This window comes from Artemia franciscana, chromosome 3, assembly GCF_032884065.1.
Source record: "Artemia franciscana chromosome 3, ASM3288406v1, whole genome shotgun sequence".
In the NCBI taxonomy this organism is placed as follows: Eukaryota; Metazoa; Arthropoda; class Branchiopoda; order Anostraca; family Artemiidae; genus Artemia; species Artemia franciscana.
In genome coordinates this window covers 18,269,942-18,284,376 of record NC_088865.1, presented here as the reverse complement: position 1 = coordinate 18,284,376, position 14,435 = coordinate 18,269,942, and the positions used below count along the sequence as shown (strand labels likewise).

General features: G+C 36.3%; 1 long non-coding RNA gene across 1 annotated transcript in view; it reads right to left on the bottom strand.

Moving 5' to 3' along the window:
- Nucleotides 1-7,735: 7,735 nt before the first annotated feature.
- Nucleotides 7,736-14,435, bottom strand: part of LOC136024970 (uncharacterized) — a 72,946-nt gene continuing 66,246 nt past the window's right edge. The window contains exon 4 of the long non-coding RNA XR_010616988.1: nt 7,736-7,943. This is a non-coding gene — a long non-coding RNA (uncharacterized LOC136024970). The remainder of the gene's footprint in view (nt 7,944-14,435) is intronic.

Genomic DNA, 14,435 nt, shown 5'->3' with positions numbered 1-14,435 from the left:
TCCTATCTGTTGTCTTAACTTTCTTCCCTAAGACGCCATCAGCAACTTCACAGACTGTTTTTTTTTTTTATTATTCCAACCATCTTCCACATTGTCAAATCTTAAAGTCTCAACTTTAGTATTCACTTGGTCCCGGAAACTTTCCCTCAAATTCTCATCCTGGAGTCTATCAACATCATAACTCTCGGGGAGGTAGCTACCCTTCCGAAATTTCAGCTTTAAATTGACCCTAGAGACTACTAGATGGTGATCTTTACTTTTGACATCAATAACAGCACTCCTATATACCTTAGTATCTTGTATTGATCCTGCCAGTCTTCAGTTTATTATAACATAATCTATAAGTTTTGCTGTCTTACCATCACGTGAGTACCATGCCATCTTAGGAATCATTTTATGACCAAACCTACAAAATTGTAAAAGTCTGTAGCCATTACTGTTTTATTTTCCTACACCAAATTTACCTAGGCTAGGATAGCATCTATTCCTATTTCTACCGACCTTGGCGTTAAAATTTTATTGTTAAAAAATTATATTTCTACCTGGGACCCTGTCTATTGGCTCCTGTAACTGCAAACTAAATTCATCTGAGTCGCTAGACTTTTTTATTCACCTAAACTTTTTAGTCGCAAAATGAGCAATTAGTATTTTTCTATTAATACCTTCCCAGCCTAAACAAGACTTAGCAGCCTCCTTATTCATCATGATCCCTACTCCCTGCCTATGTACTCTATCCTTCCTGCCTGAGTAAACAAATTCTAAATCCCCTAATTTCATGCTTCGTACCCCTGAGACATGAGTTTCTGTAACTCCTAATAAGTCCAGTTCGAATCGTCTGAATTCGTCAATCAAAATGTGAATACGATAGTCATTTTTAATTTCATAGCATTTAAAGTTCCAATTTTCATGTTCTTTATATATTGTAATTATTATGGCCTATGGAAAAGCAATGATCCCAGGTACCAGTGCTGGGCGAAGACCAACATATCTTCTCAAGTCAACACCTAAGCGCTTAAGCTGGCTTAGAACCGGAAAGCAAGAAGTCCCTGGGAGCTCCAGTATGAATGGAGGTTTTGTGCAATCTTGGGCCTGTCTTGGTCACAACATGGGTTTCAGCACTCGGTGATGCTCCTGTATCAGCAAGAGTCAATCTTGCAGAGACAGTCCCAAGCCTATTACTTTCAATCATTATATATTCATGTCTACAAATATTATACTACTACGGGGAGGCATCCCATAGTAAATAAATTAGCTAGGAAGAGATTTTTCAGCCCAAAAACGTCCGTCAAAACAGACTAAGCCCAGAAGAATTAATGATAAATCAGAATCCCTTGCGAATGCTGTGTCGTTAACTAGGCTATAATTTCCTCGAGGGGTATGTCACTTCTCAAGGGGGAATATAGTCGACCACAAGGTCAATATAACTTCGCATTTTGGAAAGTTTCATATGACTCTTGCCTGGGGCCGAAAATCCATTGTTTCTACCCATTTCTGTTCGCGATTTCAGTTTATCATTCGTTTTTTGCAATTAGGACTACGGTAGAGAAATGGTATCAGATTTGCCTCTTAAACTTTAAAAGTTTTCTCATTGCTAAAGAAATTAGAATTTGTTCTTTTCTAAGTGATGACGGCAGTTTTCGATGGCAGTTGATACCTCTTGATGACCTGATCAAGTATATGTTATCCATTTTTTGGTAGAAAAAATTCCTTCATAAGATATACCAGTTTGAAAGTTTATGGAGTTGACAACGTTAGTAGTAAGGTACACACTGAAACCAAAAATAGGCCAATACTAATTATAAGACATAGAGGGGATTTTCAAGCAAAAGTCGGCTGTTAGCTCACAACCAAATTCGGCAATGAAGGGCATGTAACATTTACTAGTTGGTGTACCTATTATTTGATTCCGTTGTATTTTATGGTAAGAACAATTTTGTTCCAGCTGTAAGACTTGTAAGGGACTAGTAAGTAATTAAATAAATAAAAAGTTTTATTAACTGAATGGAAGTAGCGACATTAAAACGAACAGAAATTACTTCATATATCAAAGGGGCTGTCCCCTCCTCAAAGCCCCGCTCTTTACGCTAAAGTTTGACTCTTCTTCTCAACTCTACTTTTTAAAACAGTAAAAAACTTTAGCATAAAGAGCGTGGCGTTGATGAGGGAACAGCCCCTTTCATATACGGACTAATTTATGTTCGTTTTGAGTTTTAATGTCGTTCTTTACCTTCAGGTAAAAAAAAAACTTATTTTTAATTTAACATTTTTTTAATAAATTTTTCGAATCTATCTATGTTTTGATTTTGTATCATTTTGATCTAATCTATGTTTTGATTTGGGCTCTCTGCACATGAATAATTAAAGCTAAATTCGCATGTTATTTTTTTGTGGCTGTAGCTTTTTTGTGGCTTTCTCATAGTTTTGATCGAACGATTTTGAGAAAAACGACCGGGGGAGGAGACCTAATTGCCCCCCAATTTCCTGGCTACTTAAAAAAGCAACTAAATTTTTAATTTTTACGAGTGCTTTTATTAGTAAAAAATATACACAACTTACGAATTAACTCACTTATCGAACTTCTATATTCGTAGTTTTTTATTAATTATATGTCTCCCCCTCTTCAACATTTCCCTCTTTACACTAAAGCTTCTATTTTGTAGCAATTCCTTACAAATGGCCTCTAAATCACAAAGGCCGTGGAATAAATAGTTGAAACCACTAAAAATACTTTAGCGTAAAGAGCGAGGTATTAGGAGGAGGTGATCCCTATATGCGTAATAACTTCTGTTTGCTTGAAGTTTTAATGCTGCTCCTTACTTTCTGGTGATAAATCTTTTCACATTTGTTTTTTCGATGTTTTTTAAGTAAGTCAGTAATGTGTTGATGCCCACTCATACAACATGAAAAAGTGGAGTAAAATAAAAAGAAAAAGATAATAATATGACTTTTAATACAACTTAACTTCAAAAATCGCAATCATACAAAATATGTACAGATAAGAAACTTGCCAGTTTACGAAGGGACTTGGACCTTGCCAACTCTTCTACCTCAGGTATCGTATGTAGAGGATCAGGTATATACTATAAACTGATGGTCCAGATTGCCGATTTTCACATCTTATCAGGTTTGATAGTTCAGGTGTTGGTTACAAAGAATCACCATTTATAGTAATTCCAATAGCAACTTTTCGGTTTTTTCGCCTTCCAGCAGATATTACATTTTATAAATAACAGATGCGTTGGAAACTCAACAATGTTATTTTTTGTATGCATGACATCACATAAGAAAATGATTATATAACGTTATATATGATGTCATGCGAAACGCGATATTATAAGACCAACAGAGGACGACCTGTTTTCCGTTTAGCCCTTTACGATTGGCTGAAAAGAATCATCTTTGGTAATCTGTCATCTTCTATCCACCGATCGTGCCCTAGCCATATCGACCTTTCTCTCATATTAGCCCTAAAAAGTGGGATTGAACTCCTCTTTTTGTGCAACTAACAGTTTGAAAAATGGTCAGTCGTTTGGGCAAAAACAATATTCCGCAGGTAATTCCCTAGAAAATATCTACCAAATATTCATTAATTTTTCGGAGCATCCACAATTCAGAACAATATTCAACTTGTGCCATCAGCCATCACTGTAGCTTTCAATATTATAATCTTTGTTCACAGACTTGCCTTCCTCAACCTCCAGAAATCTTGGGTCTGGGCTATTCTACTTTTAATATTGTACCCAAAGTCGGTAATCTAAGGAAAAAACTCCAAGTACCTAAGCACAATAAGCTGTAATGGTAGCAGAGAGTTTTTCATGGGGTCTCTCACTCTCGGTTCATGATTTACCCATATTGAATTTTCTAAGGGGTGTACCTATATTGAAGTCTAGATGGTTTTTTCTTACATTGAGGGTTTGCAGGAGGTTAGAAATAGGAGGTATGTTGAGCAAATTGCTGTTGTGTATTGCGTGTAATTTGAAGCATGTTTTGCATTGCATTCACTATCCCCCGCTTTCATTGTTTTTAAAAGTAGGTATCTTAATCAATCAACCTAAGAGAGTCTATCTAATAAAACCTTGTGCATACGTCAGCCTAAGACAAAATTTTATGTCTTATATGTGCATCATATACGCAAACTTATACATATCTCATGGGGTTTCATCTAGCCAGTCCATCTACAATATACACACAAGATTTATTGCCACGGATATGGTTTCATTAGCTAATTAAAGCTTAATTAACAAGCATTAAAGCTTGTTTTGCTAAGCTTAGTATTATGTTAATCTTAAAGGTTTTATGGTAGATTCAACCAAACCCACACTCCTTCATTTTCTATAATGTATGATTTTCTAAGATATTTCTGTTAATTTCCCCCTCGGATCCTTAAGGGATTTAGGTTCTCACCTTAACTTCAACATTTAGGATTTTCATTAGACTTTACAGTCCCTATTAGCGCTGTTATTTTCCAGTTTGAGTGAGGTTGGGGGACACCTACCCTCTAGGGCTATTTCTGTTTTAAGACTTTTTTTATTCATTAAGAAATTGACTAATTTCTTGTCTTTTAAGCTAGTTTGGTTCTTCTCAGTAAAAATTTTGGAAATGCTTATCGTTGGATTAAAACGAAAATACCAATGGCGTTTTATGGTTAGCGAAAGTTTTTTTGTCTAACTGGTTCCGATTATATTTTGTTCATATTAGATCATATGTGTATTTTTCTGATGGAAATGGTAATATGGGATCGTTATATCTATGGGCCCTTTTCCTAACTCCAAGGGGGAGCTGGAACAATTCGGTCTATTTGATTTGCTTTTAATTATAATTTTTTTCTAATTTATATTTTTGAGCTTAGAGCAGCCTCTTGTATGTTAGTGAAGTTCCTATACATAGTGAAAACTTTTTCTGACCTTTGTTTTATTTGGTTTTTTTTGTTTGCGTTTTTATTTGGGAGAAAGAGGGGTTTCACCTCCGGATAGTCAATGAACATGGGTTATCCTTTAACCTCTTTAGGGGAAACAAGAAGCGGTTTTGGCCTCTTTAATTTATGTATACATACAGTAAGTATTAAGTACTATTATATAAGTATAACAATAAGTAACTTACTTGCTGTCAACTATGACTTCTACTTTGTTTTAATAAATATAAATTTTTTTAAACTGAAAAATGATTATAAATGTTCGATTCAGTCTCCCCCCTTTTTGTATGCAAGTCTGGTCAACATTGTCCGTCGTGAGTCAACCCAAAAATATGAATTCCTAAAGTTCTGTGACTACCTTAGTGATGCCTTAAAATGGATGATAGACTATTTATCAAACAGTTCGTGGTAACGAACTGTATAAGGAATGACCCGGCTCAATAGTAACCGAAACTCTAAAAAGCGGAATTTTGATACCAATTGTCACATCAAAAGGATTGCATTTTAATGCTGATTTTAAACCTTTAAGGTTTCACCAAGAGGGCTCATTCTAACGAAAATTAAAAGTTTGAGTGCCCCTTTTTAGTGACCAAAAAATTGAGGGCACCTAGGCCCCCTCCTACGTACATTTTCCCCAAACTCACGAGATCAAAATTCTGAGATAGTTATTTTATTCAGTATGTTCGAAAAACCTAATAATTATGTCTTTGGATACGATTGACCCCTCCACGGTCCCTGTGGGAGGGGCTACGAGTTAAAAACTTTGACCACTGTTTACATACAGTAATGATTATTATGAAGTGTATAGGCATTTTCAGGGGAACTTTTTCGTGTTGGGGTAGGGACGGGTTGAGGGAGGGGGCTATGTAGGAGTATTTTTTCATGGAGGAATTTATCATGAGGGAGGATAATTTCCATGAAGGGGTGCAAGATTTTCTAGCATTATTGAAAAAAAACAATGAGAAAATAAATATTTTTTTCAACTGGAGTTTACTTGGGAGGATCTTTCCATTGAGGAATCTATCATGAGGGAAGAGAATTTCCACGAGGGGGCACAGGATATTCTAGCATTAAAAAAAACAATACGTAATAAAAATACACAAATATAGAAGTCCAATACGTAAGTAAATTCGTAAGTTACGTATATTTATTTCTAACAAAAATGTTCATAAAAAAAATTCTAGTTACATTTATCAAAATAGTCCGATCAAAACTATAAGATAGCTATTTAGCAAAAAAAAAAAATTAATGCGGAGATTTCGTTTTAATTGTTCACGTACTGTGAGCCAAAATCAAAAAATGTATTAATTTAATAACGTTCAGAAATAAATAAAAAAAAAACAAGTTTTTTAACTGCAAGTAAGGAGCGACATTAAAATTCAAAACGAACAGAAGTTGTTCCATATATGAAAGGGTTGTACCCTCCTCAGTATAGGAACTCCATACAGCGAGAGTGAAAGACACCCTAAGCCTTCCTTGTATCATTGCAGCATATTCAGCTTTGGTCTTCGGAGTGTTGCACCTATACCACTGATGGAGGGTACAGTAAAGATCAGGGGTGAACCTCTAGTGTTTTATTGGGGGGAAAGAGGGGTCCATATCCTGATATTCAAGGGACATGGAATATATATAATATTTTTTTTCTAAATACTATTAGGGGGCCAATAGTGTGGCCCCCCAATAGTGTGGGGGATAATAGAGCCCCTTTCCCCACCAAAGCCCCTGGCGAAGATATTAGAAGTAGAATAGCCAAGACCAAGGTGTTTTTGCCTTAGTTGACACAAGTCAAAAACGTTAGTGAAGCATGGGCGCTCCGAAAATGGAGAATTATTTACTAAATATTTTCAGAAAACTTAGAAGTAGCCTTCTCATTGACCGTTTTTCTAACTGCATGCTGCACGAAAAGTAAGGCTCAGCCCCGTTTTCTGGGGCTATAAGGAAAGAAAGGTTAATATGGCTAGGGCAAATTCAGTTAATGAAGGAAAACATATCGCTAAAGAATTTATTTTCAGCCAACCGTCTAGGGCTAAATGGAAAACAGGTCGTACTCGGTGGGGGGGGGGCTAAGATGTCGTAGGATAAAATGTAAGGGAAATGAACACTTCCTGGGTGGACTTAAAGAGGGAGGTTTTAACTTTGATTAAGTTGGAGGAAGAAAGTAAATAGTTGTGTTGACTTCAGGCCGCTTGGTGCTCGGTGAGATATTAGTAGTAGTAGTTTTGAAAATATATGTATATACTAACTGATGTGTTTCCTTTTAACCAATTCGAACAATCCTTGGTACCAGTATCCATTGTGTTAGTAACATTTCTAGATTCTCATACAAAAATTCCCAGGGTCCTAAAAGATGAGTGTTTAATATAGACACTTCCTAATGTTCGAAGTATATTAATTGTATCAAAGTGCATTAAACCCTGCAAATTGTAATTATAAATTTTCTACGTTTATAATTATCACATATTTTATTAAAGGTCTTATAAAAATTATTTTAGGGTCGAATTGCACCAATCTTGAGGCTAACCTAGATGTAATTTCCGGGTCGGCAAATCGCCTAACGACCCGACCCGGGTTACTTTTAACAAATTAAATACAACGACTTTCCCGACATTTGATAAATACGAGGTTAATCAAGTTATAAGTTTAGTTCAAACAAAGCTAGTGTCCACAGCAAAGACATTCGTATTTATGCTGTGGCATCCAATCTTAATAGTGTGGTAATGAAGAATGTTTTAGCATTGACGATTTTCGGCAGTCTCTCTTTTTCAATTCTTTGCAATTAAATGATAGTATTGGCAATTCTGGGCAATTTTATGTTAGTGTTAGCAATTATATGCTCCTGACAATGCAAAAAGTCAATATGACAATTGAACAAATGATAGCACTGGTAGTCGCATCGTCCCTGAGAACATACTAAATCAATATACCCCTTGGATAAATAGCCCAGGTCCTCTTGGTAGATGTCAGGTTTGTTCAGCTCAACTTCCTTCTTCAAGTTGCAGTTCAATCTCCAGCACTGGCAATCACATCGCCCCTAAAAACACAGTAAAATAAATTTACGCCTTGAGTGACCACACATGTATTTACATGTATTTAAGGTCCCTTAGATGAATATCCCGTTCATTCAATTCAAGTTCCTACTCCTGGTAAGAGTTAGTTCTATTTTATGGTTCTGGTTCAAGACTATTTTCCTCAATATAAGTAACTTAAATAACGAACTGAATAATTTTCACACGAATAAAGGAAGAGTACCTACCTCTGGATATTAACCCTTGAATCCAAACAATTTATTTTAATTTTTCTTAAACTGGGCTTATGGACTAACTAGAGCAGAGAAAGAAGTAGCCTGCAACCAATAATTCAAGCCAGAAAATTCGGGAAACGTGTGTAAATTAACTAGGGTAATCTTGTAGTTGGGCCCTTCTTCCCCCTCAGCGCCAAGGTTTTGATTTGAAAATACCTCCAATGCCCAAACTGAAATTAAAACTTGTTTTCTTTAACTATTTGAATTTTTGAATAAAATTGTTTATATGCAGTCATAGGCATAATTTTTTCAGGGAAATTTACAAAAAAAAAATTAGAAAAGACACATAAAAAAAAGTTACAAGTACTTTGCTTTGTATTACTAGTTAATGTCTTTATGGGGAAGGGGGGAGGGTTAAGACCTCGCACCTTCTCTGGATACAGCCTTAGCTATATAAACAAGTGACACTGTAAAAGTCAGTTATGGATAAAATTAAGTATCTTGGATGTATTTACAAAGTAATGGAAGATAGAACAGGATATTACGAGATATAACAGAAATTGCGAGGTGTAAGTGGGGGATATTCACTCTGATCATAATTTAAAAAAGGGCACTAGAACTTCGTACTAGAGTTGGAGGGGCTCATAAACCCTACAAAGTTTATGCGACCACCCTTTCTATACATACCTTATATGTCCCATGGGAATAACTTACAACCCTTATCTTGAGGGTTCTAGGGGGGTTGTCGTCCTCAAATACGTAATTTCTAGACTTTTCAACTACCAAGAACAAGATAGTCATCTCAAAAAATTTTATTGGGTGTGTTTTTGGAGATGGTGTGGGTAGGAGGGGGGTTTGTTGCCCTCCAATCACTTACAGCCTCCTTACTACAGTTTGTTACCACGAACTGTTTGATTTGTCAAACACAAGCTTTTATCTACTGACCAAGTTTAGAAATACAAAAATACCCTTGATGACAGGGATTCTAAAGTTATTATTTTACTTGATAGGAAAATCGCATAAAGATAATCAGAGTATGCCTGAATTATTACATTAGGGATATTTAGTTCTAGAAGATCATTTATATTAACCGACCATAACAATGAGAATAATATTCCACCTAGAGGATATGATCGCTGTAAAATGCAAGAAGTTCCACCCTTAAACGTAGCAGCTCCCTCTGAAAAGCAACTATGCATTAAAATTAAACGCCCATCAGGGCAAAATTTTACTTATAAATTGTTCAATTTTCCAGGGTGTCTCGCGGCGTCAAATGCACCTTTTTATGCTCAAAAATATGCATAACGTAAAAAATAAGAGCTAAAAACTCATATGGCACTTGTGACGAGGCTGGAAGGGCCAAAAGCTCATATTGTATGAGCTCTAGCAAAATTCTAAGAATCAATAGATTGATTTAAAAGAAAAATAAGAGGCTTAATACCAGTCGGGGTTTAAAATAAGAACTCAGAATCACGAGGTCCTGCTGAATATCAAAATTCGTTAATATCCGGTCATCCACTCGTAAGTTATAAATACCTCATTTTTTCTAATTTTTTCTCTCCTTTCAGCCCCCAGATGGTCGAATTGTGAAAAACAACTTTATCAAGTCAATTTGTTCAGCTCCCTGACACGCCAACCAATTTTCATCTTCCTAGCACTTCCAGAAGCACCCAACTCCACCCCCTATCCCCCAATGAGAACAGATCCAGTACGGTTACCTCAATCACGTAGCTACGACATTTGCTTATTCTAAACACCAATTTTCATCCCGATTTCTCCACTCTAAGCGTTTTCCAAGATTTCCAGTTTCCCTTCCTATTCTCCCCAATGTCAACAGATCTGGTCAGAATTTGAAAAAAGAACTCTCAGGCATGAGTTCCTTCTAAATATCGAATTTCATTAAGATCTGGTCACCCGTTCTTAAGTTAAAAATGTCTCAATTTTTCTAATTTTTCCACATTAAAACCCCTAGCCCCCCCCCAAAAAAAAAGAGAGAACAAATATGTTCCAATTATGTCAATCACGTATCTATACCTTGTCCTTATTCTTCCTATCAAGTTTTACCCCGATCTCTCCACTCTTAAGCGTTTTCCAAGATTTCCAGTTTCCAAGATTTCTGTTTTCCCCCTCCAGTCTCTTATGTCCTCGGATCTGATTCGAATTGTAAATGGAGCATCTGAGACATACGATCCTTTTAACAAATTTCATTAAGATTTGATCACCCATTCGTAAGTTAAAAACACCTTTTTTTCTAATTCTCCCTAATTAATCCCTCCTCACCACTTCAACAAAGAGAGTGGATCCGGTCCGGTTATGTCAGTCACATGTCTTGGACTTGTTTTTATTCTTCCCCAGTTTCATCCTCCACTTTAAATGTTTTCCAAGATTTCCGGTTCCCCCAACTCCCCCCCCCCTCAATGACGCTAGATCTGGTCGGAATTTAAAATAAAAGATCCGAGTTGCGAGGTCCTTCTCAATATGAGATTTCATTAAGGTACGATCACTCTTTCGTAAGTTAAAAATACCTCATTTTTTCTATTTTTTAGAATTCCCCCCTCAACTCCCCCAAAAAGAGCAGGTCCGTTTCGGTTAAGTCGGTCCCGTATCTAGGATTTGTGCTTATTTTTCTCTCCAAGTTTCATCCCGATCCCTCAACTCTAAGCCTTTCCTAGACCTCCCCCCAACTTCCCCTTCACCGGATCCGGTCAAGATTTAAAATAAGAGCTCTGAGACATGATATCCTTCCAAACAGCAAATTTCATTAATATCTGCTCACTTTTTCGTAAGTTAAAAACACCTCATTTTTCTAATTTTTCCGAACTAACCATCCCCCCTCCCAACTTCCCCAAAGAGAGTGGATCCGTTCCAGTTATGTCAATCATGAATCTAGGACTTGTGCTTATTTTTCCCACCCATTTTCATCCCGACCCCTCCATTATCTGAGACACAGGTCTGAGACACGATATCATTCCAAACTTCAAATTTCAATAAAATTCGATCACTCCTTCGTAAGTTAAAAATACCTCATTTTTTCTAATTTTTCAGAATTAACCCTACCCCAAGCAGAGCAGATCCGTTCTGGTTATAAAAATCACGTATCTAGGACTTCTGCTTATTTTTCCCACCTTGTTTCATCCCGATCTATCCACTCTAAGCGTTTTCCAAGATTTTAGGCTCCCCCCTCCAACTCCCCCAATTTAAAATACGAGTTCTGAGACACAGTATCCGTCCAAACATCAAATTTCTTTAAGATCCCATCACCCGCTCGTAAGTTAAAAATATTTAATTTTTTTCGAATTAACCGACCTCTCACCCCCAGATGGCCAAATCGGGAAAGACGGCTATTTCTAATTTAATCTGGTCCGATCCCTGATACGCCTGCCAAATTTCATCGTCCTAGCTTACCTGGAAGTGCTTAAAGTAGCAAAACTGGGACAGATCGACAGAATTTTCGATCGCTATATGTCACTTGGTTAATACCAAATGCCGTAAAATTTTCTGAATGTTTTCTTCCACTGCGGTAACAATAAAATACCATCAATTGCATCAATATTACTTCTCCCACAACGGAATTTAAATTGTAGGGGCGAAAGCCAACTATTTTCACTGCTAATCGCAATCAATCGATAAGTAATAGCACGATCATATATTTTACCACGATTTCAGAGTAAACTAATCGGACGAAAGGAAGTTGGATTGTGTCTGGGGCCTTCTATAGCATTGAACCTTAAATCATATCTTTTATTTCATTCAAACAGACTTCGGTAGTACCTGATGTGCTATTAGTTGAAAAATCATTTCTAGTTTCTTCATAGCAATTACCATCGATTGTTTGATCATCCTTTAAAAACTGCTTATTTAGCAATACCTCTCCGGTTTCTGTCATGGGGTTAATCTTACTGCAGTCGTTAGTGCCTGAACAACGGCATTACTATTTTTACAGACTTAGTGGATTGTATTCTATGGATCTAAATTCGGTTTATCTGCACAAATTTATTCGAGTCGCTCTTTTTGACATTTAAAATGCCCAGTTTATATTTCTTTCTTGGCCTACTTAAATTAACCGCATTTTCGAGAGAATTACAGGATTTAAAGATCCTTAGCAAGCGTCTACATCCTTTTCTAAGGCGACTTAGTTAATTCACTAGTAGCTTTTTGTATTAAGGCTGTTAAAGCAGCCAGAGCTTTATCGATTTCTTCAGCATCCGTAGTAGGAGGGAATGTAAACTATGTATTCCATTTAAGACAACCTTACTAAAACCTTCCAGTTAGTTTTTCTTTAATTATGCTTGACAAAATCTGGATTGACTAAAATCGAAAGGATTTCCCGAGTCGAAAGGTTCTCACGGACATTTCCAGATGGAAAATTTTTCTTAGCTCACTTTCATTTGAAAAATACTTTAATTTCTGATTGTTTTTAAAATCATGCTGGAAACCCACCCCTGGTATAAGGTTCCCTCAAAAATACGATCCACTTGGAAAACTCCCCTATGGAAAATTTCTCTTTTGGAAAATCTTCCTCTACTGAAAGATACTCTAGACAAACCCAAACCGGTAAAAATTTCTCCTGGACGATTCCCCAACATCTTCACACGTTAAATTGTATCGGTAATGAGATAGTAAGACAAATAAAAATAATTTCGTATAGGACTTCTGGCAAATTCCCCGAGCGTAAATTGACTCTTGGAGACACCCCCCCCCCCCCAAAGAAAAGAAAACCTCACGAAAAATTCTCCACGTGAAAAATCCCCCACAAAGCAAAGTGTCAACTTGCTTCCCAATAACAAACACTATACCTTAACAATGGGTAAACTTAGTGTAAAACATACCTTTCCCCAGGGGCTTTGGTGGTCATATTATCCCAAGAACCATATTACTGGAATTTTGAACTATGCTGAACAAAATAGATATCTCAGAATTTTGGTTGGTTGATATTGAGAAAATTAGGGATGGTAGGCGGGCTAGTTGCCCTCCAATCTTTTCGGTCACTTACAAAGGGGACCCTAGAACTTTTAGTTTCTATTAGAATGAGTCCTTTTCTGATATTACAGCACTATCGGTTCGATGCAATTACCTCTGGGGAAAACAAACAAATGAATGCGCATCCATGATCTTTCTTTTGACAAAAATTTCACATTTTCACAGGTGGGAATCTGAAACTTATGCTAGAGGATTCTCGGATGCGCTGAATTTGATGATTGAATTTTCATTAAAATTCTTTGGATTTATGGGGTGTTTCCTCCTTTTTCAAAAATCAAACAAATTTTTTCAAGCTCGTAGCTTTTGCTTGGTTACACTAAACTAGATGAATCTTTTACATTACGAATCAGCATAATAAGCTAAATCTTTTGGTATACCGGCTAAAATTAAATTCCTTTGTTAGAGTTTCGGTTAATATTAAGCCATGTCGCTTCTTACTTATATTTAGTTACCGTGTCCTGTTTGACTAATCTCCACTCGTTAATTACCACATTTAGCCAGTTGAGTTTTTTTTCACTATGTTTTTTTCACAATATAAAACCAGTATTTACTGTATTATGTTTTATAAAAATTGTCAAAATAAAAACCTAAAGAATACTCAAGGGGTCACTGATTGATGAGATAGAGGGGCAGCTTTCCCTGCCAGATTTCTCCCCCCAGACTCCAGGTTGCCCCTCCCCCAGCTTAAATCTAGTTTCTTTGAAAATGTTGTCAACTAAACTAAGCCTAAATAAATTCAAGCATCCACAAAAGTGAGGGTGCTTTCTTTAGCATGTCTTTACCTTTGCGGTCTCACTCGACACATTTCTCATTTTGTTTTTCACTTGATTTGGGAGGATAAGCTTCAACTTTGCCCAACCCCCCCCCCTCCCTTTGACTTTAACAAAACTATCCCACTGAATAGGGTGTTTTAAACCCTGCAAAATCTAAGGGTTAATTTTCGATTCACTGTAATTTTTCTACTTGTTTCAGGCTCTTTTTTGGTTTCTTTAAAAATGTAATTTTGTTTTCCATTTAAAGGAAACCAACTTCAAATGTTATTTCTTTTTTATTAGGTAATTTATTTCAAAACTTTTTATTTCCAGGGAACATCTCCTATGGACACCAATGCCTTGTATTGCAGCTTCCACTGATACCAATGCAGAATTTTACCAATTTTGATACCAATACCAGTGATGATACCAATTTTGAATTACCAATGCAGAATGCACAATTTTCCACCTTCGATTTATTTTTACTGACATCATTTATTTATTAATTTCTTAGCCAGCTTAGATTTCGTTTGGCCAAGTTTTAATGGTG